The sequence below is a fragment of the Lichenostomus cassidix genome, chromosome W, assembly GCF_008360975.1.
Source record: "Lichenostomus cassidix isolate B80296 chromosome W, HeHo_3.0, whole genome shotgun sequence".
Lineage (NCBI taxonomy): Eukaryota > Metazoa > Chordata > Aves > Passeriformes > Meliphagidae > Lichenostomus > Lichenostomus cassidix.
In genome coordinates, this window is record NC_139510.1 from 18,819,447 (window position 1) to 18,842,856 (window position 23,410).

General features: G+C 45.1%; 1 long non-coding RNA gene and 2 pseudogenes across 1 annotated transcript in view; 1 reads left to right on the plus strand and 2 right to left on the minus strand.

Annotated features, from left to right (window-relative positions):
* The window catches only part of LOC146425627 (uncharacterized), a 449,835-nt gene that overhangs the window by 115,680 nt on the left and 310,745 nt on the right, over positions 1 to 23,410 (plus strand). The window lies entirely within an intron of this gene.
* On the minus strand, positions 5,842 to 6,639 carry LOC146425629 (uncharacterized; annotated as a pseudogene).
* On the minus strand, positions 7,577 to 8,491 carry LOC146425630 (uncharacterized; annotated as a pseudogene).

Consider the following 23,410-nt stretch of genomic DNA (forward strand, 5'->3'; position numbering starts at 1 on the left):
GTTAAACAGTGGTGCAAGGTCCTCCGTAGTAACTCCCAGCAGAGGACGAACCCAGTTTATAGATCCACACAGCTGGTGCAAGTCCCGGAGTGTCTTTGGGTTGTCTTTGATGGTGAGCTGCTGGGATACGATGGTCCGTTCGCTGATGCGGAGTCCCAGGTAGGTCCACGGGCAGGTACGCTGAATCTTTTCATGCTGGATCTCGAACCCTGCTTTTTCAATGGCTTGAATAGTTTTTTCTAGAGTTAAGTTTAGGTATTTATCATTTGGTGCACAAATCAACACATCATCCATGTAGTGGAGAATGATAGAACGTGCAAACTCTTTGCGGATGGGGGACAGGACGCGAGCCACGTACCATTGGCAAATAGTTGGAGAATTTTTCATACCCTGGGGTAACACACACCAGTGGTATCTGCGCTGGGGGGCTTCCTGGTTTAGGGATGGCACGGAGAAAGCAAACCGAGGAGCATCACTTGGGTGTAGGGGGATTGTGAAGAAACAGTCTTTAATGTCAATGACAGCAAGCTTCCAATTCCGAGGAAGCATTGAGGGCAAGGGCAGGCCAGGCTGTAGGGGTCCCATATCCTCAATGACTTCATTGATTTTCCTGAGGTCTTGGAGGAGCCTCCATTTGTCTTTTCCAGGTTTCCGTATGACAAAGACAGGGGAGTTCCAAGGGCTATTAGATGGTACAATGTGACCCTTGGCAAGCTGTTCTTCTACTAGGGATTCTAAAGCACTGAGCTTCTCTTTGCTTAGGGGCCACTGGGTCACCCACACTGGATTATTTGTCTTCCAGGTAAGGGGCGGGGTGGAGCGTCTCCCAGTGGCCCTAGCTAGAAATCCTGAGATGGAGGTGGGATTGCCAGCTGAGTCCCCCACTGGGTAAGGAGATCTCTGCCCCAGAGGGTAAAACCAGAGTCAATTACATATGGGTGGATGGTGGCTGTGTGTCCTTCAGGGCTTTCTATGATGATATTATTTGTACTCCTCTGGGAAGTTGCTGACCCTCCTATTCCTGTGATTCTCCTGCCTGCTGGTTTGGTTTTCCAGTCCTGGGGCCATTCTGCTCGAGAAATGATGGTTACATCGGCCCCTGTGTCTACCATCCCCGTCAGGTAAGCAGTGGATTTATCATTCTGTAGTTTACAATGCATCATGAGCTTGTCTGCGCCTACAACTTCTGCCCACCATATGGAAGGTGTTCTGTGGCACCTGGGGTGGTTTTCAGGTAGTATGATAGCTTGCGCTATCACCTGACCCTTTGATAGAAACCAGGGAGTGTTGTTACAGGAGACAGAAATTTGTACTTGTCCACTGGGGTCTACTTTGTGCACCTCAGGTAAAATAGAAAGTTCAGGTGGACCGTGCTTAGTGTCCCCGATTACCAAGATGTCCACAGTCTTATCAAAAGGTTTTTCAAAATTTACATATATGTGTTGTTGATTTCCATTGCGGAAGTGGTGTGTATCAGTACTTCCAAGATGGAGTCTTTTGTCTGTTCCGCTGTGCGGTGCGCAGTTACAGTCCATGGCAGGGGTTGCAGGGCAGGGAGAGACGGCCGTAGAATTTGTGTCTTTGCGCGGAGCCGTGCCGCGCTTCACTGTCCGTTTCCCTGGTCCTTCTGATGGTGATGCTGGCAGGGACAGCCTGGGGGCACAGCCTCAGTATTTTTGTTAGTATTTCTCTTAACACGCTTTGGTTCAGGGCAGTCTTTGACCATGTGTTGAAAACTTCCACAATTATAACATCTTCGAGGTATTTTCTGTGATGCTGCTAGTGCTTCTGCTACCCCTTGTGAAACTGCTTGGGCTATAGTTGCCTCAGGGGATGCTAATTTGGTGCAAGCCTCAATCATTTGATCGAGGGTAGGAGGTGGGTCTAGAGGAAGGGCTCGAAGGACTTTTTTACAGCTCTCATTAACATTTGCCATAGCTAATGCACGCAGCAGCTCCTTTTGGGCTTCTGAATTCCCAACTTGCTTTTCAACTGACTCTTTTAGTCAGTTTTAGAATTTTATAAAGGACTCATCGATTGCTTGTTTTATGGTGGAGAAATTTAGAGAGGGGATGGAGTCCGAGGGAGTTGAGAGCAAAGCTCTGTCAGCTTCTCTTTTGATATCTTCTAAAATCAGTTCAGGCAATTGTCTCGCCTGATCCTGGGGTTTAACTAGGTTTCCTTCCCCGCAAAGATCATCCAGTGTTAGGTGAGCCCTGTTGGGATCCCTGTGATATACCTGCAGGAGGTCTTTTAATTGTTTTCTCAAAGTTCTGTCCCACAGCATGTATTCCCCCGGTGATAGAAGACATGCCATAAGGTTTTTTATATCATGTGGAACTAATACATTTGCAGCAAAGGTAGCTTGAAGTAGGTTTTTAAAATAAGAGGAGTTACGCCCAAAATCCTTCCCCGCCTTGAACATTTCTTTTATTTGTGCATATGGGAGGGCATCCCAGCGGGGGTTCCCTCCAGCCCTGTTGTAATGCACTGCTACAGCAGTGACAGAGATTTTGTTGGCTATTCCCCAGTCTCCTCGTGTGCAGCTTGCCTGCGTATTTCAAGCCAGGGGTCCTCCTCAGAGTCACTGTTCTCCTCTTCCGAAGAGGAACAGGCAGCCCGGGACCGAGCACGACGGGGACGACTCCTCCTCTGTCGCTGGCTGGCTCCATTGCCAAGGGAACCGGGGAGGAGCGGGATTGCAGGAGTAGCACCACCGGGGAGGGGGGCGTGAAGGAGGGAGGGGCCCATGCCCAGGTGGGAGCTCCCCGCGGGGGGCAGGGCCGATGCAGGGCCGACACCCGATACCACGAGGGGTGGGACCGACACAGGGACACTCGATGACGCAAGGGGTGAGGCCAACGCAGGGACACCCGATACTGCGGGGGGCAGGGCTGACGCTAACCCAGGAGTATTGAACTGATATGAACAAAGCACCCCAGCTTGTTGTGCCATTTGGGCCGTGCCATTTTGTCCCGCAGGAGAAAGGGGTAACACGTGGCTTCCACCATCTTGTAAGAAACATGAAGTCGAGGTAAGGAGGTTTTGGGGTGCTGGAAGGAGGGTGAGGGACAGGCTCGAATCGGGGTGATCAGTCCCGGTTGGAGCAGGGGATAGGGGAGAGAGAGCTTCTCCCCCCTGAGGTTCTAGGGGTTTAGGGACAGCGGGGGAGGGAACGGACACAGGGGAGACAGCACATAAGGGGTCTGAATTTTTCGGCAGAACTGACTCAGTCTTAGAGTTCTTAACAGACTTATAAATCACTACAAGCAAAGGGAGAAAATTAGCAACCGTTTGATCCCCAGCCTGTGTGAGAACAGTTAGTTTCTCCCCGACCTAATTCCAGAAACTAAGAGACTGAACAGAAACTACAGAAACAGTTGGAAAGATGTTAAAAATCCAACGAACAAAACATTTTAAATTCCCCTTAGAAAACTGGGAATTATCTGACTTAAGGGTGGTTTTAAGGAGGGTATAAAGCTCTGACTGGGGACAGATTAATTTCCCACCCATATTCCCCAAATAAATTCTTCCCAACACCGAAAGGAAAAGATAAGATAAAAACTAAAAAAAATTCACTCAAGCAAGGCCTCACTTACCAACCTTCGAGGCTTCCAAGAGCGTAAAAGAAACTTTCGGCGTGGTTCTCTGGTTTTAGCCGATTTCTCCCATCCAAGACAAACGGAGATTTCTCGGCTGCCTCTTTAAACAGATCTAATAAGGCTTAGACCTGTTTTCGAGGGAAGTAGCTGCTCCGATCGTGACATCTATGGCATAAAGCCTTTCGAGACACTTACAGAGATTTTTTATGTCCCTGTATCGAGCACCACTTAACGCAGAGGGGGGACGAGGGGTGGAACAGGCCTCTGTGTTTACCGAAAGTGTCTCTGAGGCTATTGTGAGATCACTCCAGCCAGCACTGCTCTGGTGCTGTACAGAAAGACCCTTCTCACACCCAAGCCGGTGTAAGGCACAGATTCTCACTCACCCAGGGAGCTGGATAGCTCGTGCATTACCAGAGACAAAGAACTCAGAGCGCTCATTCAGCTGGATGTTCCAGAGGTTTATTCTAAAGGGTTCCAGGGTGAAAGAGGAAGAGGAGACCCCAGGTGTCCCTAGATATAGGGATCATCTGAGGTCAGGGGAGAGGAGGCGGGGGGAACACCACAACCAATGGGGAGAAGGGAGGGAAGGAGTCAGGGGTTAGGTTACAGCCAGGGGGATTTACATAATCTGGGGAGGGACCATTGTGTTCTCAACAGGGTGTACTCAGACTAGGATGTCTCCCACCAGCGAAATCCTGCTGTACTGGGACCACTCAGCTCCCCAGCAGTTCCCAAGGTGGTATCATCCACCACTACATCCTTGGAGTGATGGATGTGGTTGGGTTGAAGTGGTGATCCTGAAGAACAATCTGGTCAGCCTCTGGGGGTCCAGTGGTGATTCTCTAGCTCTTCTCCTCTGGGAATCCAGTGGAAGTGGTAGTCCAGTGTTCCAAAGACTCAGTTTATATGCAGGTAGGAATGTTCAGTTCCTCCCCTCTGGGCAGGGCATCTCACAATGGGATGATGTAATCTTATGAGTCACTCCCGGAGACTTTGATGGCCCATTAGCAAAGATAGCCCCCGGAGGGTGTTATCAGGGCTGAGTCATGCTGAAGATAAAGAGCACTGCCACACCTGTTCTTAACAGCTTATGAAGATGGTAATAGAATACATACTTTTTGGTTACACCTTCCATGTAACCTAAGACAGGGTGTTATTCTGGTTGGGAGTTTTATGCCATACCTTAAAGAAGCAGGAAGAGGTAAACAAAACTGATTTTATAATAATATGAAAATTCAAATTATATTCAGGGCAAAATCTTTTCTATCCACTGTGACAATCAGAGTAAAGACACAGGCATTCTAAAGAAATACTTGCAGAAAATTACAAAGCATAAACAAATATTAATCAAAACAAAACCATCAAATCATTTGGTACTTCAATAGTACAAATTAAGATTTTTAATGTTACATAGACAAGTTTAAGCAGATTAGTTTTTCCTCTTTCTGAGACTTTTTTAGAGAAAATGGTTATTGTCAGATTTACACATCTTGTTAAATCTAATTGTGTAAATTTGGAATAGAATTCATGTACCCAATATTAATGTCAGTACAGTAATTACGCCTGAGGCGCGGATTGACTCCATAACTCAAATAGTTATGAAGTAGGTATGCGTTTATTCCAGCTGGGGTGCATATGGGGTAGCCCCTCCAAAGAAATGCACACTGTCAGCAGCACTTCACTAGGTTTATATTAGGTTACAGATTACATATGCATAAAGTTACACAATGTTCCTATACATATTCATTACCTATCCCCGCTTCGTATTATAATGAGTTCAAAGTTCATTTCAATATGTTCGCGCAAGCGCAGTGTCACACATTAATTGTGGGCGGGGGTCCCGAAGATGAAGTTAGTAGTCTTCCTCAGGATGAACTCTTCACCCTGTTCCCTTGTGCATGTTCCCTTGGTTTTTGGTCCAAGTCCAAGCCTTAGAACTAACTTGTACAAGTTCTGGGGTCCGAGAGCAGGATGTTCGGTCACACTCAGTAGTTTTTCTCAATTATTTGGCTTTCTTCTCTATATCCTCCCTGATACTAGGTATGCACAAAATCATTAAGCGAATAATACATTGTCTTCAACAAGCGAATCTTAGTAAATCATTATCCAACCGCTGGCCTTCTAAATCAGTTCAAAAATTATTATTATTATCCAGCTTCTAGTTCTCCTAAATTAATAAATTCTAGTCCCCCCTAAATCAGTGCTCCCTTTTCTATTAAATTAGTAAATTCTTTTACTAGTAAATGAATTCTTCTAGCAAGCTTCTGCGATAAGTATCTCTCAATGCCTTTCCATGTACATTCGATAAAGTGGTTAAAATGGATAGCCTTTTTAACATCCTATAATTCCAAACAAGTAACATAAAAGATAACACAAGACTAATACCTATCAAAATTAGGAAAATGATTATGGGGTGACATAATATATTAAGGATACCAGTTGCAGTGGGTGATCATCCAAAAAGCATGTCCCACCAGTGATGATCCGCATCCTGTCTTGCTCTTTGTAAGACTCTGCTTATTTCTTCTGCATCATGGTGAATGTTTATTAAAGTTTTCTTTCCACTTTTTTGAATTCTTTTTAGGATGTTAATTAAGTCTTGATGCTCTACTAATTGTCTTATTAATGTAAGGTTCATCCCAATAGGTGTTGATGATAAGTCATGATACATTGTGTAATTGGACTTTATCAATTGATGAGATACAACTGGTGCCAAATACAAAAAGTCACACCCAATAATCTTTATAAAATTACAAATACAAAAATTAGAATGATTCTTAACTTCCAAAGTAATGTTGTCATTATCTATTTTTATAGAAACACACATTGTTCTTAAGCAAACACAGCCCTGACCAATATATACAAATACTGTTCTCTGGCTAGTATCCGGGTGAACTTCAAAGTGGCAAATGCTTTGCTCAACATCTAAACATATATCTTTGGCATTAATTGTGTTGCTCTCACAGATAAACCCTTGTTGTTCTCATGTAATGCATGTTTCTAAATTTACAGTTTGCCATTTCTTGTCAACCATCCGGGACCATGCTCTGTGTTCAGAAGGGTAAAGCACTGCTCTGTCGTGGTTTAATCCTAAAGGAACGATGGGGTTGTCTTGGTTTGAAAGACAGGTGTCTGCCAAGAGAGGTTGAACCCTCCCTTAGGACAGAGAATGTGATTTTTTCCCCTCCCTCCGAATTATTTAATTTTGTAAATCAAGGGCTTTCAGGCAAAGGTATGGGAAAAAAGGAATATCAGTTCTTTACTAGTATCTATAAACAAGCAATAACAATAATAGCAACCACAACTAGAACCAGAAAACCAATAGCAGATGACTTGTGAGCTGCTGAGCCTTTTCCCGTGTGGTGTAATCACAGTTGCAAGCAGCAGGGGCGCTGTTGAGCTCCCGGCAGGGCAGGGCAGGTGCGATGACTCCCAAGCGGCTGCAGGTGGCGCTGTAGCACAGGGTCAGGTCAGCCTCAGGCAGCTAGTAATGGTGAGCAGGCTGAGAAAGCGCGGAGGGCAGCGAAAGCAGCTCGGAGCAGCGAGAAAGCGGGGCGGCAGGGGGTAGGAGCTGGCTCTCTCTCTCTCCCGGCTAGCCAGCGAGGTAGCAAGGATTTCTGCAGTCACAGCAGACGCCGCGGTCTCGTGCGGCAGAGGGCGGGGGCAGGCGGCAGAGGCAGCCAGGCTCCCCGGCAGCAGCTGCGAGGAAACGCAGCCCGGGGAAACGTGCCCTTCCCAGTGGGGAAAAAAAAGGTTGAATCAAAAGCTCACCCAGCCAGGAGAAGAGAAAAACAGGGCACAGTTGGATTTCCTCCGGTGGCAGCCAAAAAGCAAAGAGCCTCTCTTCTCCGCGTCTGAACCACGAGCCCGCGTTCCAAGGGCCGGCTCTTCCCTTCACCTGCCCTGCCCAAGCCCAGCTTTTGTCTTTTACAAAAGGCTTGATGGCTTTAAAACACCCAACTATTTGTTGCTTAGTAACAGGAATGGGGAGAAATTCTAAATGTACTCAACCCCCGACAGGGGTGTATTACATAAGTTGTGGCATTGCGTATCGTGAGTACAAAGGCTGTAGCTGTGTTAGTAATTGGATCATAGGTGAAGTTTACTAAAGTCCACCAAGATTGGAGCTTCTTTTCCAGTTCGATGGCATTATCTGGAACAGCTTTTTGAACTTCAATAGGGAAAACACCTTCATTTCCCTCCCTTATAATTAAAGAAGCTGCTGATTGCATCCATAATTGTGCTTGTATGCAGCTAAGAGCAAGGGACACATTATTTTGAACTGCTCCAAGTGCATCTATTATTAATTTATGATCCTGATTGTTAGCCTTTGCAAAATCTGGAAGTACCTTTACAATTTGCCACTGACCATTTCCTAACACTAATAAAGAAGATTGTAAAGGTTGTTTTAGTCTTTTTAGGTCACCGGTTGTGGTGGCCAATTTATTCATTATCTCTGAATCAATCCCGTTTAAAACACCCAATCCTGTTCCTAACACTCCAGTTAAATCTCTTCGTGTTCTGCTCCTGAAGAGTTATTGCCTCTGTAACCATGTTGTCCAGCCTTCCAAAGATGTTTTTAAAAGAGAGGAGCAACCTGGTTGAATTTCAGAAACATTAATTTGCATCAGTAATTCTACATGCTTAAGAGACCATTCTGGGTTAAACAACAATTGGTGTTGGCCTGTGTTTCTTATCACATATGGGCCAACTTAATAAATTTTTGGTTGAAGTATTAGTTTAGGAGGAATAGGAGTGTTCATTTGGGAGGACTCTTGTTTTGGTCTGGCTATCACATTCATTTTAAATTTTTAAATTAAACCTAATAGTGTTGGTGGAGTAGGTTTAGATCTCCAACTGCCCACTACGTAAAAAGGATGAACCATAATAAGATTAAACCAGCAGTCACTTTGCTCTTCCTTACAAGACTCGGCAATTTCGGCATTAATGTCACTTGGGTCACCGGAAGTCTTGTTACTAGTGAATTTCTGGCAACAACACAAGGAAAACACATCTTGTTTAACACAATTCTTATCTTCAGTAGGACATAGTTCTTTTGAAATGCCAGAGTGAATTTTGGATGCCAGATTGAAATAAAAAAAATTGCCATGAACTGTAATAGAAGAGGCTTTTTCATATTGAAAGCCAGGATCTATTTTCCTGCATCCCACCTGGATTTTTTTCATTAATGAGACCAGGTAGGGTCATGATCCACTCATCTCGATTCCAAGCCCATTCAGGTGGGTGGTAAATTTTATCATCATGCATTACAATTATAGCCAAATCCGGACGGCTGTCTGTAGGGTACTTTCCCTGAAAGCTGGTATGGCCTATGAGGGCTTGTGACCAAGGCCATTCAGTATTGCCCTGGCTAAAAGTACCTCCTTTTCCTTGAAGTATGGTTATAATTGTGAGAACACTAATAAGAGTAACTTTTCTAATTGCATTCATTTTACCAGGGTAAATTTCAATTTCAGTTCATTATCATTAGAAGCCACTTTCCAAGGGGTCTCTGGAGCCTTCTTCACTGGAGTATGATGAATCCAGGCGTTCTGTTCTTTGATTTTGATCACAGTGAAAGTGGTAAGAACTACTTGAAATGGTCCTTCCCACTGTGGCTCCAAAGTTTTCTCTGTAAGAGACTTAGACATAATCTCCAGGTTGAATGTTGTGTACTGGGCTGTTTAGGCCCCGACTCTGAGTTCCTGCCACCTGCTTTTCAATTTTCCTGAGTTGCTTACTCAAGGCCACCATATAGGTGGTCAGTGTTTCTTCCCCAACTTGGGTGGATAGTCCTGCCTGTACTCCGTATGGTCTCCCATAAAGCATTTCAAAAGGACTTAATTTTTCTTTGGTTCTAGGTTTAGTTCGGATTCATAATAATGCAAGTGGAAGAGATTGGGGCCAGGGTAAATTGGTTTCTTGCCCCAATCTTACAATTTGCTGTTTGATTAGGTGGTTCATTTTCTCCACCTGACCACTTGACTGTGGGTGGTATGGGATGTGAAGCTCCCAATCTATGCCCAAATTATGGCTAACTTGTTGTACCACCTTTGAAATGAAACGTGGTCCTCTATCTGAGGATATTGAGACTGGAAGTCCAAAGCGTGGTATTATTACTTGTAGCAATACCTTGGTTACCTCCCAGGCTTTGACAGTTCTAGTGGGAAAGGCTTCTGGCCATCCTGAAAAGGTATCTGTTAATATCAACAAGTACCGGTACCTCCCTTTTCTTGGGAGTTCCGAAAAAATCAATTTGCCATTGCTGTCCAGGCCCATTCCCTTTCCCAATTTGGCCCAATTTTGGTTTGGGGATATGACGAACGGCGAGTGAGAACTCACATACGACTTAATGTAAGTCATAAAGCAAGCTCCGTTTATTTTAATGCGTGTGCTCTTTATATACTGTTACAGTGCTTACATTTATTAATCACTAATCTACTCGTTAATTGCAGCAGTTACAGCTTACATTTCTTTTACATTCCATTCTCACATCTTCAGGGTTTTCCCCCTCATTCCTTGTTAATCACGAGTTTCCTCCCGTACATTCTTTACACAGCTGCATCTTTTTGATATTTTCTCACGAAGCGTTCTCAGGGAAGCAAACTACTGCAGCCTGTATATGGCCTGCCTGCTACTTTAGCCTAACAATGGTCTTGCTCGCACAAACTTTCTAATAATTCATGCCTGACATAGCGACGAGAGGGAACTCACGGCAGTCTCAATATGAGATATAGAGTAAGCTCCATTTTATTTCACCAAACGAGAAACTTATATACTGTTACAGATGTTACTAATTATAGTTACACACGTATCTGCAGTCTGTTCTCACACATTCAGGGATCCTCCTGTTGACTCCCTTATTCTTTTCTCATAACACTTCTGACTCCCTATTCTTTCTCATGACATTCTTCCCACAGCTCAGAAACACAGCTGTGGTTCCTAGGTGTTAGTTTCTCATAACAGCTTGTTAGGATTTTTACTGAGGCCTGACTATGCTGAGGCTTTGTTCAGGCCTGTTTAGTTAGCATAAGTTTTGCTGGAAAACTGCGTTTTCCAACACATGCCTGTGATTTTGAAGCCATTGTGTAACAATTCCCCCTTTTTTCTTTTGGGCGAGCAAGATTTTGTTAGTTGTTTGATTAATTTGCTTAAGAACACACTTATAAGTAATTTTCATTACAATAACTATTAATATAAGAATTCCTAGCCAACGTAGACCTTCTTTAAGCAAGGCTATCAGCCATGGTGACAGACCTCCAAACAGGGATGATAACCATTTGTCTAAAGGATTGACATCAACTGTAATTGTGGAGGTGTGTTTTTTCAACCACTCTAGTTGCTTATGGATGGAATTGCTATGATCTGACAAATTAAAGCAGCACATTCCTTCAAAGTCTTTACAGCTATGGCCTTGAGCTAACAATAAAAAATCAGTAGCGGCTCGATTTTGAAGCACGGCATGTCGCAAACTCTTTTGGTCAAGCAGAAATTGGGAAATAATATTAGTAGTAACATTTGCTTGTTTAACTGTCCCACATGATAGTTTCTCAATCTGCCTAAGGGCATTTGGAGCGGCTACTCCGGGGGTGAACAGGGAGGCGAACACTTTAGCTGTTACTGACCATAATTCAACATCATCTTTGCACTGTGAGTCTAGTTGGTGAGACAGAGAACACTGCTGGCGCCTTGGCTCAGCGACTATGTTGAGCCACATACGTTGGTTGGGTGCTAAAAGAGTTAGTTCTCCTAAATAGCATGGCCCTCCAAAGATGTTATGAGGGACTCCTTGCCATGCTCTGTCTCCACATATCAAGAACACAGATGGAGGTAACACTTTGGGTATTCTGTTGTTCCAAATTGTAATTGGTGGTTCTTTCACTTCAGCTCCCAAAGCACCCAAGCTTTGATTAGCAGTGTTGTTGTTTTCACAATAGCTGCCTTTAACAGTGTGTGAGTATTCTGCTATATTTATCGGGCTGACATTTGTCCAGCCTTCGTTAGAGTGACTTAGATATGGATTTAGGCCTTGTTGTCCACCTCCAAACCAAATGCATGTTTGGGTCCAATTGCTGGAGGTGTTACCAATTTTCATGGAGCCCAGGAGGTGCAACTCCTGCGGGTCCCATGGCAAGGTACTATTTAACTGGTTGATTAAGTTTGCAGCACACCAAGAGGTGCTTTTTGCTGTAGAACACTTAGAATATGTGCTATAATTGCTAAATGCCTCAAAACTGAACAAAGGTATACCAACTAAACATGTTTTAAATGGTGCAGTAGCTGATTGCAAGCTAAGGCAAAATTCTGGGTTATGTGTTGCATTGGCCCAAGTCACCCACAGGTTCTGTCTTTCTTCAACCTTCGTTATGAGGGTCGTGGCTGAGCTCGATATCAGAACCTCGATCACTAGCAGCACGAGGAACAGCCTTGGTCCATTTCGCAGGGACCCACTGTGTACCTGTGGATGTAAGCACACACATGTAACCGCGCCCTATATATTTCACCTCTGCCGGGCCTTGCCACAGGCCTGTGCACGGGTCGCGATACATAACTATCATGGGTGCTTTATGCTCTGAAGCCAGAGCTTGGCCATGCACTTGTGCAGGAGGAGAATCTTGATCTGAAAAAATACACAAATAGTTTAACACAAACAATGTTTTAGACAGCCTTTCACAAATATCACAGATATCATTGAACTTGTCCAAGTATCGTTTCAAGGTTTGATTTGCTCGCTCGACAATGGCTTGCCCTGTTGGTGAATGGGCAATGCTTGTTACATGCTTGACCCCCCACTGTTGACAGAATCGTCGCATTCTTTCACTGACATAGGCGGGCCCATTGTCAGTCTTGATCTGTTGAGGCACTCCCATAACTGCAAAACAGCTTGTCAAATGCCGTATGACGTGGGAGGCCTTCTCCCCTGACTGAGCCGTGGCCCACAGAAATCTGCTGTATGTGTCGATTGTAACATGCACATACTTTAGTCGGCCAAACTGCTGGACATGGGTGATATCCATTTGCCAAAGTTCACAAGGGCCCAAACCTCGTGGATTCACCCCGATTCCTAGGCCTGGCCCATGATGGCTACAACTAGGACAAGCCCTGACAATGCCTCTTGCCTCTTCCATAGTTATTTTAAACTGGTGGAAGAGTCCCTTGGCATTTTGATGAAAAGTGTTGTGAGCTTCTCTGGCTTTAACAAATTCACTCAGTGGTACTGCTACGGAAACCAAACGATCCGCTCTCTCATTGCCTTCTCCAAGGCCTTCTGACCATTTGTGGCTTCGTATATGAATCACAGCATAGGCACATTCTCGCTGATGAATTGCAGCCTGCAGCTGTCTCAACAGTTCAAACAGTCGTTTATTTTGGCAGTCTTTAAGTCGGGCATCTTCGATACGTTGCACTATGCCGGTGACATACATTGAGTCAGAAACTACATTTAACTCTGTAGAGTGCCAGTTCACAAAGGCCCAGATGACTGCTGCCAGTTCCAGGGTTTGCAGTGAGTCTTCTTCTTTCGCGGCTAATATGTGATGATGCCACTTGCCGTCTTGCATCCAAGTTGCCGCTGCACGTCGAGATTTCCTTCCTGCATCTGTAAAGACTGTTACTGCATTTTGCAATGGGCGCTCACTCCTTTTTGGTATTGTAATCCAATCTTGGTTACTCACCCAGCGCAGGGTGGTAGACTGCAGTGGCTCCACATTAATTTCCACTGCCTGGGACAGCAGGCTAATTTGCAGCGCTTGTGAATGCTGAAGGTACCACTCAAGATCTCGTCGTTTCATTGGTAGGTAAATAGTTCTTGGCTCTTGGCTTGTTAACTGTAAAATCCTGGTGCGGCCCTTCTGGATCAATTCTGCTATGTTTTCAACTTTTTGTTGAATTGTAGTTTTGGGCTGAATGCTGGTAAACAGCCATTCTAATATTTTCACCTTATTCTCCCCCTTTTTATTTTTGCACTGCGTCAGTGCACCAAGGAGTTGTTTTTTGCCGCTTAAAATTGTAAGGTCCACGGGAATGTCTGGGTTGCAACAGTCGACCCAGTGCTGTGCGATCTGTGTGCCAATCTTCTGAATAATCTGCTGTTGCACTGGAGTGGGATGCACTGTTCATGCTGGGTCGGTGCCGTGTAACAATGGTCGCAGAGCATCGATGTCGTCGTTTGAGATGCCAACAACTGGACATAACCACTAAATGTCACCCAGGAGGTGCTGTGCGTCATGTAATGTTCTCACCTGTGTGTCAAGCTGTAATTTTTGGGGTCGCACATGCCCTTTTGTTATTTGTCATCCCAAGTATTTCCAAACAGGGTTATGTTGGATTTTTTCAGGAGCAACAACTAGTCCGTGTCTGCTTAACTGCTGTTGTAGCATGTTTTCTTGGTTGCTAGTAAAGGCTGAGGCCTGGGCAAATAAAATGTCATCCATGTAGTGATAGATCAATGTTTCTGGCCATGCCATACGAATGGGCTGTAGTGCATTGGCCACAAACAGCTGGCACAGGGTGGGGTTATTTTTCATTCTCTGTGGCAGAACAGTCCATTCAAATCTTAGGAAAGGGGCTTCTCTGTTAATCATCAGTAGGGTAAAAGCATATCGTGCAGTGTCCACTGGATGTAGTTGAACTGTAAAAAAGCAGTCTTTTAGGTCAATGATCAGCAAGTGCCATCCCTCAGGAAGCATGGCAGGGTTTGGCAATCCAGGCTGGAGGGCCCCCATTGCTTGCATTTGTGCATTAACTGCTCGCAGGTCATGTAACAGTCTATACTTGCCGGATTTTTTCTTGATGACAAAAATGGGTGTATTCCAGGGGCTTGTGGAAGGTCGCAAATGTCCTTGTTGCAGTTGTTCTTGCACTAAAAGTTGTGCTTGCTCTAGACTTTCCCTTTTTAGCAGCCACTGCCTTATCCATACTGGCTTATCGGTAGTCCATGTAAGTCAGATCGGGAAAGTCCATCCGACAGCGACCGCTGGGAAAAATGCTGATTGGTTAACACAAGTCCTAGTTGATCTAGCACATCTCAGCCAATTAAGGCATTCACTCCTCTGAGTAAGGGCATGATGGTTACATGGATCATAGCCACTCTGCCTTCAATGGCTACCTGAATTGGGTCGGAGCTCTGCTGCACAGAAACTGAACCTCCAACACCTTCGATTCCACTCAAGGTGTGGTGATGTGGCCATTCTGGTGGCCAACAGGCTGTGGCCATGATCGTTATATCCGCACCTGTATCAGGTAGCACTGGCAAGGTTTGAGAGATATTTCTCCGAGTCCAGGTAGTTTCTACAACTGGTCGTTCTGTCAATGGAACTGTTAACATTGCAAGTCCTCCCGTAGAGCCAAATCCACCGGCCCCTCGGTACACGAGTGCTTCGTGTTGTTGCATCTGCGTGACCATTTGTGGGAGCGGAACAAGCTGAGCTAGTCTGGTGTTTTTAGGAATGTAAATAGGGGGAAACATAGTCTGCACCATGATGCAAATTTCACCTGTAAAATCAGCATCAATTACTCCTGGTAATACGAACAGTCCTTTTATGCTAGCAGAAGAACGGCCCACTAGAAGCGCGCCCACAGGTTTGTTGTCAATGCACAGTGGGCCTTGAATTCTAGTGGGAATTTTCACAGGGCGCAAATCAGTGACTGTTACGCCTACTGCTGTTGCCAGGTCCAGGCTGAGGCTTCCTTTTGTGGCAGGCCGAAGGGTGTTTGCTGATCGAAGGGGTTAATGGTGGGCAAGCTCATCTGCGGAGACGCAGTCGTGTATGAAGGCTGAGCTGGTAACATTGTTGCGGGAGAGAGGGCTGGAGCTGCTACTTGTGTCAGGGCGCGGCAGCTGGACGTGCTCTTCTTCCCGTTTCCCAACTGCTGGCAAGCTAGCGTGGCGTGGGTGTCGCTGTTGCAGTTGTCACACCAGACTGGACCCTTACATTGCTTTCTTCTGTGCCCCTCAAGCCCACAATGATAACACTTCATAACTTTCCCTGATTTTGTTCCGCCTGCAGACAAGCTAAGGGGTCGCAGCGGCCCTAAAGCAGCAAAGATTGAGATTGTGCTTGGGCTAGCTTCTCTCCTAGCTTTTCTCCCATAGCTGTCACCAATTCTGCTACAAACGCCTGGGTACATACTGGCATGTGACTCATGCGTTCTAACATCATCTCTAGGGTAGCATCCATAGGGAGTGTAATAAAAATGCTTTTTGTTTGCTGGTTGCAATTTTCTGCCACATACTGACGCAATAATGCTCCTGACATCCATGGTGCTACCCCAGCAGCTATCATTGCAGCTGAAACTTTGTCAACAAAGCTAGCAAAAGACTCATCTTTTCCTTGTTTAATAGACATATAGGATGGCATGGGGGGGGCGGTATGCACTCTGAATATGGCATCTCGTGCGGTCCGCATAGATTCTAACAAAATGTCTGGCCCTGGTTGCAATTGCTTGACAATTGTAGACCACCGCCCTTGGCCCATCAACTGTTCTGGAATGACCCCTCGCAGGGGGTCATTTTCCCCCCGTGGATGATTTGCTGATTCCTGGCACAGCTCTCGCCAGTGAGCCTGCCACAACAACTGTTGTGATTGGGTCATAATCATTCTAATAATACCTTTGATGTCTTCTGGACACAGTATATAACTTCCCCAAATATAATTCAACATCATTCTTGTGGGCTCACCATGCAGACTCAGATTCACTAGTTGTGCTATGTAGCTGGGTGAGCAGCTTCCAATCGGTAGCGACATGGGTCGCTTGCTGCCCACCCCGTTGCAGTGGTTCAAAAAATACAGGAAACGCCTGCTCAGCTCAACTTAGTGGTGTAACTGTTTCTGCAATTTCTATATCACCCTCTTGTACAGCTTTTTCTGCAATGCTCTTCCAATCAAATCTCCGCTTGCCACTTAATCAGCTATCATTCTGAGGAGCTGGCCTGAGGGGAACATAATCCTCATCAGGCGGGGGAGGTGCACCGGGCCACTCTTCAGAACCCGATGTACCAACAGGGTCTGATTCAGAAATAATACCGTGCTTTGCTGACGACCCCTGAACTCTTAGCACCTTACACTTTCCCACCGGGGGCAAGCTGGGTGGATCTGCGCCCGTGCCAAGCATGCCCGCAGTGGGACGCTCACTCTCCCCAGCCCCTTTTCCCGAGCCGGAGTGCTCCCCCCCGACATTTGCTCCGAGTTTCTCAGTGGCCACGGCAGCTATTTTCTTTTCGACTTTAAACCGCTGTAAGCAATTAATCACTTCCCTCTATGGCTTCCCTAATTTACTGCATGTCTTATCACCATCTAGCAATCCATCAAACAAGTTATCACCAAACTTTCGCCATTCGACCTCCTCAAATACTGAATCAGGGTCAGCAAAAAACCCTCTGGCTTTCCCTGTAGCAACTAAAGCGGCTAATTGCCTTAAAGCATCTTTGCTTACTCCCCGCTTTTCTAAAAAGCGTAGTAATAAATCTTGGGCTACCTCTATCTCCATTTTGGTCAAGCTGGGTTTAAAGTATTCTGGCAGCCGCCGTCAGAGGGCACAGCCGGGGCTTCTCTGTATTTTCCGCGCTTGCCAATGCAGCTCACCGAAGTATAGCCCCCACAGTAGGCAGGTCTTGATTGGCCCGAGCCTTCGGATCACTCCCCACAAGCAGGGGCGATGATCTTAGCCCACCGGCTCTGCTCCAGTGCCTCTCCATTCTCGCCGCTTTCTGGAACAGGGTCCTAAACTCTGCTGCCAGTGTCCGTAGTCGTCGGGGTCACCATTTGACGAACGGCGAGTGAGAACTCACATCTGACTTAATGTAAGTCATAAAGCAAGCTCCGTTTATTTTAATGCGTGTGCTCTTTATATACTGTTACAGTGCTTATATTTATTAATCACTAATCTACTCGTTAATTGCAGCAGTTACAGCTTACATTTCTTTTACATTCCATTCTCACATCTTCAGGGTTTTCCCCCTCATTCCTTGTTAATCACAATTTTCCTCCCATACATTCTTTACACAGCTGCGTCTTTTTGATATTTTCTCACGAAGCGTTCTCAGGGAAGCAAACTACTGTGGCCTGTATATGGCCTGCCTGCTACTTTAGCCTAACAATGGTCTTGCTCGCACAAACTTTCTAATAATTCATGCCTGTGATTTTGAAGCCATTGTGTAACAGGGATATTTTTAGGGCTAGTCTGGAGGCAAAGGTCACACTGTCAGGTTACCTGTGTATTGGTAGCATATAAATTTTTGGCAATAATTTTTTCAGTTAAATATTTGTGTAGGGCATCTATTCCCCAATGTGTCTTTTGGTGTTCTTTTCTTACTAGTGCCCACACTAAATGAGAGGGAATGACCAACCTGCCCTGTGCAGTAATAGCCCAACCCTCTTCATTGTATGACCCATCCTGATCTTCAATTAGTTTTCTGTCTTCTTTGTTATAGGTTGGCTTACCTTCTAGGGAGATTTGGCCGTCTGGAATTAAAGCCCCTTCAGTTGTCACCTCACCTTTCACTGCTTTTTTTGCCTCTCTGTCCACCAGATCATTTCCTTCTTCCAATTCTGAGCTCACTTTCTGGTGTGCCTTAATGTGCATGATTGCTACTTTTTTGGGTAGCTGGATTGCTTCCAACAGCCGGGTTATCTCTTGTGCATGTTTAATGTTTTTTCCTTGTGAGTTCAACAGTCCCCTTTCTTTCCAAATAGCTCTGTGTGCATGTATAAAAATGTCGGGGTTCGACTCCGACTAAACACCAGGCACTTCGACTCTCTCTTGCTACAGAAAAAAACCTGTAAAAATACACACCAATCTCATGAGTCAAATGAGATAGGACACTGGTTTGTAGGAGGACGCACAGAAAAAGAAAAAGGGCAAACAGGCTCCATCTTTCAGTTGCAGAAAGTGATTTAATTACCTAACAGAGTTGGAGGATAAATGCAAGGCAAAAATAAACTTTTCATTCATTATTTTGTTCACTCCCCCCCTCCCTTTTACGAACCTATAGTATTCACCCCCTTTCTTCTTTTATAACCAACAAGCCCGGGTAGGGAGGCAGGGTGTGGGGGTATTTTCTCAGTCCACAGAGAAGGTCCATAAATCTATTCATCACCACAATTCTTCTACTACAAATACTCTTTATCTCTACTAGTTTCTCTCTTTTTCTAGACAGTTTTTCTGCTCTCACCCCCCACCCTCTTAAGAAGCAGTCTCTGCGCTCAACTCCCTTCCCTCTTTCCAAACCAGCAACACAGACAGGGGGCAGGGTGAGGGGGGTTCTCTGGTTAGCCTAATCAGGGAGAGGGGTTCTCTACTTAGCCGTGGGGTCCCTCCCATGAGAGACAGTCTTCTGGGAACTTCTTTGGCGTGGGTCCAATCTCATGAGCAACATCCCGCCCGAATTCTGCTACAATGTGAGTCTTTTTGTCCATAAGGTGTTGTGCAGACTCTCCCAAGCCGAGGCCAGGCTGCTTCCATGCCAGGAGCAAGGCCAGGCTGCTTCCATGCCAGGAGCAAGGCCTTTCTTTCCTTTGCAAGGCCTTTTGCAGTTTTAACTCTTAGATGAGACTCCTACTGGTTCACAGTCTTTTCTATGCATCCATCTGCTCCTCTGGAATGGGCTATGGGTGGATTTCTGCATCTTTATGGACTCTATGCGCTGCAGGGGGACCTCCTGCTCCCCCCATGGCTACCACAGCTAGCAGAGGGTTTTCAGCTTCAGCGCTTGGAGCACCTCTTCCCCCACTTTCTTCACTGACCTTGACATCTCCATGCTGTTTTCCCTCTACATATTTTCACCTCCACCTCCTCCTTCTCTAACTACAAAGAAGTGAAAGAAGTGCGTGCCTGCCTTGTTTTGATTTCTTCTTAAATATGTTTTCACAGAGGCCTAACTAGCACCTCTAATTGGTTCAAACTGGGCCGGCAGCATGTCCATCACTTTCAGAGCCATCAGAGATTGGCTCTGCTGGACTTGATGTAAAAACTTCCAGAACCTTCACTCAGGACACACAGGAGCCATCTTTGTGCCACTTCCCACCCCTCAGACACCTCCCCAGGCCTACTACAACAGCTTCTGAGGGGTCCAAATTTCTCTTAGATATTAAAAATACTTTACTGATGTTTTGGGCCAATCAAAACCACCACAAACTCAAAATGCATACTTTGAGTCTGTATAAATGTTTCTCTTTTTCCTTTTGCTATTTCCAAAGCATGGGTTAAAGCAATTATTTCAGCTTTCTGGGCAGAAGTGTTTATTGGTAGGGGTCCAGATTCCATTACCTTTTTGCTGGTGGTGACTGCATACCCTGCATGTCGCTTTCCACTGATGATGTAGCTGCTCCCATCGGTAAACCAGGTCTCTGCATCATCCAAAGGTGTATCCTTCAGATCTGGACGACTGGAGTATGTGGCCTCAATAGTTTCCAGGCAGTCATGGTGCACCTGCTCCCCGTTGTTTCCACTGAGGAAAGAAGCTGGGTTGACAATGTTAGTAACCACTATTTCCACATTGTCCTGCTCCACCATGATGACTTGGTATTTCAGGAACCTCTGTGGGGAGACCCAGTGTCTGCGTTTCACTTCCACCACTGCAGACACTGTGTGGGACACTAGCACAGTCATTTTCTGGCCCAAGGTAAACTTGGGTGCCTCTTGGATGTTTAGCACGACTGCTGCGACAGTCCTGAGGCACTCCAGCCACCCTTTGGCTGCTGCGTCTAATTGCTTAGAGAAATAAGCAACTGCCTGTCGATATGGGCCCAGGTCTTGTGCTAGTATTCCCAGGGCAATCCCCTGTTTCTCATGAGAAAACAGAAAAAATTGTTTACTCACATCTGGAAGTCCCAAATCTGGAGCTTACATCAGGGCGTTCTTCAGTTGTTTGGAGGCCCTCGTGGCCTCCTTTGTCCACTGAAGATCTCTGCTTTCCTTTTTGATGAGCTCATACAAAGGTTTTACAAGGACCCCATAACTAAAGATCCAAAGCCTACACCATCCTGTCATCCCCAGGAAAGTCCGTAGCTCCTTTACAGTTCGGGGTTTCAGGGTTTGGCAAATGGCCTCTTTCCGGTCTTGTCCCAAAGTTCGCTGCCCAGCACTGATTTCATAGCCCAAATAAATTACTTTTGGTTTTACTCCTTGAGCCTTTTTCTTGGACACCCTGTACCCTTGGAGACCCCAGGAAATTTAGTAAACTTACTGTCCAGAGTACACAGGCTTCTTCTGTCCCAGTAATTATTACGATGTCATCAACGTATTGCAACAGCTTCCCTTCTTCAGAGGGGGCTTCCCAGGATTCCAGGTCTTTTGCTAGTTAATCCCCGAATAGGGTGGGACTGTTCTTGGATCCTTGAGGCAACACCGTCCAAGTGAGCTGAGTTTTGTGTCCGCTTTTGGGATTTTCCCATTCAAACTTGAATATTTTCTGGCTGGCTTTATGGAGAGGGAGGCAAAAGAAGGCATCTTTCAAATCTAAAACAGTAAACCAGATTAGTTCAGGTGTTAACTCAGTAGTGTGTAGGGGTTTGACACCACAGGATAGAGGTCCTCAGTTATTTTGTTTACTGCCCTTAAATCCTGTACCACCCAATATGACCCATTAGGCTTGCGGACTGGTAGAATGGGGGTGTTGAAATCAGATTTGCACTCTCTCAATAGCCCTAGCTGTAAAATGTTTTCAATCACTGGGCTGATTCCTTCCTTGTCTTCTTTTTTAAGGGGGTATTGTTTAACTCTGACTGGTTGTTTCCCTTCTTTCAACTTAATTTGTATCAGGGGTGCATTTTTAGCTCTTCCAGGTACATTTGTTGCCCATACCCCAGGGAATACTTGATTCATAATTTTTTCACTAATTTCTCTCTCAGCTTCTGTGGTTGTTAGCATTAAACTTAATACCTCAACATATTGTTGATCATTTACCTCCAGAGTAATTTCCCCATCTTTGAATGAAATGGTTGCTTGTAATTGTTCCAACAGATCTCTGCCCAAAAGGGCTTTTGGAGATCTGGGCATGTACAAAAACTTGTGAATACCCCATTGCTTTCCCAGTTTGTACTTTAAAGGTTTGCAAAAATATGCTTTTTCAGATTGGCCAGTTGCCCCTTGAACCATGGTATAATCATCCCCCACCGGCATTAAAGCTTTATTTAAAACCAAATATGTTGCCCCCGTGTCCACCAAAAATTCTATTTCTTTTTCTTTTTTCCCTAGCTTCATTATAACCAGTGGATCCGCTAGGGTGGAGTCCTCTGGTCTTCTTCAGTCTTCTTTCACATGTGTGACGACCCCTTCTCGGCCTCATCTTCTTTGCTGGTTGTTCTGCTTTCTTTTTGGACATTGGTTCTTCCAATGACCAAATTCCTTACAGTTAGCACACTGGTCTTTACCTAACTTAGGTGGGCCTTGTCTGGGTGGTCCCTGTCTATGTGGTCCTTGCTCATGTTTTCCCTTTTTTTCTTTTCCTACTATTGCTACTAACTTTCTCATTCCTTGTTTGTACCCCTCTTCTCAATAACTGAATACTCTCCATGCTTCATTTAATAAGGTCTCTAAGTTTCTCCCATCCACCCCCCGAAGCTTCTGATGTTTGTGTCTAACGTCCCCTGTAGACTACCCCAAAAACAGATTTACTAGTTGCTGTATTCCTACATCAGATTCAGGATCTAATGTAGTGTGGCGACACATGGCGTGTCTCAGGCGATCCAGGAAGTCAGATGGTGGCTCGGAAGGACCCTGTTTAATTGCATATAAGGCTGACCAATTTATGATTTTAGGAATGGCCCTTTCCATCCCCTTTGCTACCCATTCTTGATAATCTTTTAATTTTTGCCTTTCTGCTGACCTGTTTGGATCCCAGTGTGGATCTTGAAGTGGGAAATAATCTTTTACATCTTGTTGTTGTTTTTTATAAAAGTTCTCTGCCAAATTCCCTACTGTTTTTAAAATTAATTGTTTTTCAGTTTCAGTTAATGCATCCAATAGCAAATGCATATCACTCCAATCTGGATTGTGTTGTTTAATTATAAATCGCAAGCGTTTAGCGGTACCTACCAGATCAGTTCAAAAAATTTTGGCCACTTTTTCCCAGGTTGATTGTAGAAAAAGGTACCTTAATCAGCACTGTTTCTCCCTCTGGTCCCACTGCTTTCCTTAGGGGGGCTTGTAGCGCCTGTTTCCTGGTCCGAGATGCGACAGGGCTGTCTGGGCAAGAGGGAGTTGGAGTCAATGTTCCTTCTGGGTCCGCATCTTCTTCCTGTCTCCTAGGGGGAGGATTAAGCAGATCAGTTAAATCCTGTTCTTGCATTTCTTGGTAAACCTTATCTGATTTTATACATCGCTCTCCAATGCTGCAAAATGAGCAGCACCTCTTAATTTTTCCCCTTTTCTTTTTGTCTTCCTTTTCAAGGGCTAATACCATAGGGTCAATGGGAGGTCTAATCCCACAATCTCTTTGCCATTTGGGGTGATTTCAAAGGGAGAAAAACATATCAGCATAAAAGACCTCACCCCATTTTCCTTCCCATCTTAAAAACAACATTAACTATAATAGTGTGTTATATTCTAAAGACCCATGTGGAGGCCATCTAATTCCGTCATCTAGCTTGTACAAAGGCCACAACTGAGTTAAAAATTTGATAAGAGTTTTTTTATCTTCTGTTCCTCCACTACCTGCAATTTCCTTCCAATGTGCTAAAACACAGCCAAGTGGAGTCATTTTAGGAACTTTTTTGCTTTGCCCAGTTCCCATCTTATCTATTTCCTTCTCTTGGTTTTATCTCTCTTCCAGGCAAACCTCTTTTCACACTGCCTTACTGTTTTTC